Source organism: Ornithodoros turicata, chromosome 1 (assembly GCF_037126465.1).
Source record: "Ornithodoros turicata isolate Travis chromosome 1, ASM3712646v1, whole genome shotgun sequence".
NCBI classification, from domain to species: domain Eukaryota; kingdom Metazoa; phylum Arthropoda; class Arachnida; order Ixodida; family Argasidae; genus Ornithodoros; species Ornithodoros turicata.
The window spans coordinates 230,812,877-230,818,052 of NC_088201.1; positions in this window are offsets into that span (position 1 = coordinate 230,812,877).

Genomic DNA, 5,176 nt, shown 5'->3' on the forward strand with positions numbered 1-5,176 from the left:
GCTTTTTAAATGCGTTGTAATTTCTAAACGATATCCTAATATGTCTCGACAGATTATGAATCACGCAATATTACGATGTTTGGTCCGTAATATAATTGCATATACTTGGGCAAAACCCTTTCCGACCGTCACATCTTGCCGTTGCCTGTATTTTGGCACAACTAGATTGCATGCTATACATCATGTTTCGGCAGCACTTGGACCATTTTTTGGGGGGTACGGCAGTAGTCAATAGATTAACCCTACGGCCAGGAAATGACGTCAAACAGGAAATGACGTCATCAAGGACGTATGACGTCACTCCAGGCCGCAGCCGCTCCGCCCTCATATCAGTGAGGTCAGTGGATAAGATAGTTAATCAGTGACGTCACATAGTTAATCTTAGTGATATGATATCAATGATAAGATTAAGTAACAATAATGACGTCATGGTGAAACACACTAGGAATCGAACTTGGGTCCTTTAGGTTGTCAGACGAGCGTCTTAAGCCACTGGGCCACGGGCTCTACATGTTTACTTGCGTCGCTAATCAGGATAGAATTGTGTGAGGTGGAGAGGTTGTTTGATTTCTTTTACGCCAGGTGGCGTCATGGGGGGGGGGGGAGTTGAGTTCGTTCATCTACAGATGGCAGCACTTCCAGCAAATTTACCGCCGTTCAACAGATGGCGCTACCTGCGCCCCCCAAATTTTAAATTTCGCGCCCATTTGACTTCGCTCTTGGTTTAAAAGAACTCCCCACGATCATGTTGTTTTCATTTTAGAAAAAGAAAAACAATGGCGAGCCAGTTCTATGTCAACTTACTGTCAAACGCCTCGAGTGATGTATTTCCTAGTAACACAATGAGCGATTTCGTTCAAAAAAAATTACGAAGCACTTCTACGTCAGTTTCCTGTCAAACGGCTCGAGTGATGTATTTCTTAGTAACACAAGGAGCAAGTTTAGAATGAAACTCGCTCACCCAGTGCAATTAGATCGAAAGTGGCAGGTTGCTCTGACTGAGATGAATATTCCATTTGCAATTAACAATAACACGAGGAGAGCCCCTCCTCGTTACTGTAAGCGTGAGAGAGCAAGCAAAATGTGGGAGAAAACATTATTGTAAATTTTTTCTCCATCCCTAACGAAACAGTAAAAAATAACGAGTATAAAAAAAGAACAAATTCATTCGCTTTTTCATGACTTATTTTTATTATAACAGTTAGATCACAGTTATCTTTCAAGTCTATAGTCATTTCAAAGAATGAGCAAAGCATAGTGCTACTCTAGTTTACAAAACAGTTGAGCTTCGTTGACATTTGGATTTTCATACTCTAATTCACTGTGTTATGCAAAGTAAGTAACGGGCATATTGTAAGACAATTACACACATGTCTCGCTATAGGGATAAATATTCCTTCTATTGACGTTACATGACACAGTCAACCTAACACAGCATCGAATCGACATTTAAATTAAGTCGATCCACATACCGTGTGAGGACGACGATGAGGCAATGTTGATTTTGTGTTGGTGATATCCAAAGCGAACAGAAAGTCCAACAGATCACTGGTCTCTTTGCGGAGGTTTTCCGACAAAAGGAGGTCATCACACTCAAGTCTTGACTGATGAAGTTGTAGGACAACTTTCCCGTTGCATGAGAGAGTCTTAGAAAGGCTGTCTCGCTCCGATGAGGAGCAAAGTCGCTCTACACATGATGCCGACGAGCCGCTGAAGTTTCTACAGTGAGCCAGACGGTATGGGGAAGTGACGGAGACAATCATGAACCGTTCGTACTGCATTTCCGTGAATGCTACAATGAACTCGCATACAGCAGCCTCAGATGATTACGCTCGAAGAGTCCACTCGTACATCAACAGTCTGACTCGCTCAGTCTCACCAGCTCAGTCTCACCAGAGAGGGGCTCGCAGTGACGGCGAGAACATCAGGATTTGACAGGCAGGCCACATGACTGCCCCCCTCTCTGGATTCGACGCTGTGCTAGGAGTTCTGTTGAATGTTTCAGCCATCTTTATGTCAAGGTTTTCTTTCCCATACTTTTATTGACAACCTCCACGTGACCACAGCGTGCCTTGTAGACGTCATAGACACTAATCACCTCTTTCCGCAAACTCATCGCTAGCCTAATCTCACTTCGTTCCGCTTGACAACTTTTGCGCATTCGACATCGTGTTACATCTTTTCCTTCCACGTGATCGCTCCATGCATATGTCTTCGTGTTACATCGTTGCAGTCAACATCCTCGTTACTCGCGGTCCGCAAACTCTTCGTTAACCTTTTTTTCTTTTTTCCTTGCAAAGTAGAGCGTGGGTAGCACTTTCGAAATCTGCTTTCGCAAAGGAAGAGATCCAGTGTCGTCTGCTTTTCATCACTTTTCCGAAGAGAGGCGAGCATGGAATGATAGCGACACATGTTAAGAACTAAAACAAAAAAAAAAAACAAGTTGAAACGAAATAGTAATGTCTTCAAAGAGTGCTTGATTATTATGTACATATTTCTACTCAATTAAAAACAAAATAAAATAAACTAGTGATTCTCCGATTAAATCTTTTTATTGAGATACTTTAACAACAATATAACAGCCCTCTTCGACAGCGTAATTCCATATCCAGAATGATGTTGGCCATGTGTTCGACCGAGTGTGTATACATTTTGTGGGCAGCGATGAACTTTTAGCTCCCGATCCTCACACAAACAACATACTTCTACACATTCCTGATCGTAAAAGCTATGACTGACATTCACCAATCTCAAGCACATCTGTAGCTGTTGTGTTTCATTGTGTGTGAGAGTAACTCCATAGCGTGTTGGAAGACCAGTCTTGTCCCAAAGTCGTAACGCCAGCAGTGATGCATTAGGAGGACACGTATGGGCATAAACGTATTCTTCCAGCTCAACTTCTTTGCTACAGTTACCTTGTCGAAGTGAAGATGATGACTTCGTTAACTCAAAAGTTACTATGACGAGAAAGAATATGTGACACAGAAGACAAAATAGAAAACACACCCTATCCATTTCGCTCTTTTATGATGAAGTGAGAAGGTCTTAGTATTGAGGATGAATTTATTTCTTATTGACGATACATTTTTCTTATTCACAAACAAGTCGATTTTTCAAAAGGTCCAGAGTAAATAAAGTTATGTACTTGGCAGTTGAATGGAATCCATGCTTTATGGCAGTGTCGATAAAACACAGACTCTTTGTAGCAAGTTGCATGGCATCGAAACGAGTCGAATAGTCAAATAGCTCACTCATTTGCCGTGACCATTCGGTTAGTAAAACGAATGATGAACTTGTTAAAAACGAATCGTCTGTATGAAGCATGGAATACATTTCCTTTGCAGTTTCCCAAATGACTTGATTTGGAGGATTATTCGGTAGAGCTCGAAACAGCACAATGTTCGTCACAATTTGAAAAGCTTCCGCTAATGGCGTCCTCCTGACCGTTGTTAACCCACAATTTGATAGCTGCTTCCAAGAGGTATGTTTCTCATTACATGGCAGATGGAGTTGAAATATGTGGGACCTCCTATTCCATTTACCGCATTCATCTTCTCCTTTTTCCGATTGCTCTGTTTCGTCGTCTGTGGACCATGAATCGCCAGGCTGGGTTTCAACGTCGGACCATGCTGTACTGGTCATTTTTTTTTCAACCGAGGTAATTTTCTGCTATCCACTGCTTGTCCGCACTTCCACTGAATCTAACTAAATACTGGAGCTTTCCATTTCTAACTCGTCTTTTTATAATCTTTTCTACTTTCGGTACTTCTCTCACTCTTACCATTTCACTCTCGTAGAAACTACCAATGATATCTTCATTGTTAAGGTCACGCAGTAGGTATGTATTAGGATAACCTATTTTGATTGCTCTCACCGAAAAAATCTCTTTCGTAAATGACTGTAAATATCTCTTTGTTAACTGGTGTCTATATTTGGTAATTCTAACGAGATTACCAAGATTGTAAACTGGCTTCTTTGGGGGTTCAGTTGGGGTGGGATAAAGTCTTTCTCGGAAAATGTGCTCGTTTTCTTTGGTTACATCCACAGGTCTCGCAGAGAGAGTCCTGTGCACTCGATTGTTGTACGCTTTGATTACTTGAGGTAGAATCTTCACATAACGTTTATGACCCTGATAAGTAAAGATACGGTAAAGTGTAGACACAATAGTTCTCTGACTTCTCTCAACTATCGAACATTTATAAATAGACATAGAATGATATAACGTTATGCCTTTTCTTTTCAAGAACTCTCGCACTACCTTGTTCGTAAACTCTGTTCCTCGATCACTATGTATCAGCCGTGGAGTGCCGATCCTCTTAAATGCAACTTTAAATGCTCGAAGAATCTCAGGAGATTTTTTATTGCGAATGGGTACAACAGCGAGGAGCCGGGAAAAAGCATCTATACAGAAGAACAAATAGCGAAAACCATCATTTTGCCCTTTTAGAGACTGCATGTCCTTTAGGTCGATTTGGAACATTTCCTGCTTTCCGAGTGCAATTATTTTCCGAAAGGTCTTGGGTCGCTTGTACTCCTTATGTAAGCTGTAAACATCACTTGTCTCCAGATATTTAGCAACTCTGCCCTTCTTTTCACCGATGGCTTGAGCGAGTCTCTGCACTCCACCAAAACTGCCGGCATGTTCTGGGTCGTAATAGGCGGCCATTAGTGCTTTCTTCTGCTGCGAACTCGAAGAGCGTCAAGGGATAGATAGGCATTTATTGTAGCTGACACGTCTCCTCTCATCCAGGAAGGTTGTCTGTTGTGAAGTTCATACTTCAGCAATTCGACAATGGACGAGTGTGGCACTACCTTCCCGTGACATATAACTCTTCCGTACTCGTCGTAAGCTAGAACAGTTGTTATCAGTTTGAGTATTGCTAATACCTTTTTATGATGCCTTGGAGGGAAGTGCGACAATATGGTTTCATCTTGAAAATAGTCTTTCTGTTCCTCCTGCACAGGCTTCAATATGGGGTCCATGTTAGGTTTCGGCGGGCACGCTTTGCAGCACGTGTGATTGCTGGCGAGGCACCTTCAGGTGTGCTTGCTTCACTTGTAACAGGCGATGCTCGACTGCTCGATGCTCCCGTTACTCTGTGTTTTTTTAAACGATTTGGATGCACAATAAGTGTTGGTAGATTCAGTTTGACCAATAGCGGCAAGATGCGATCGA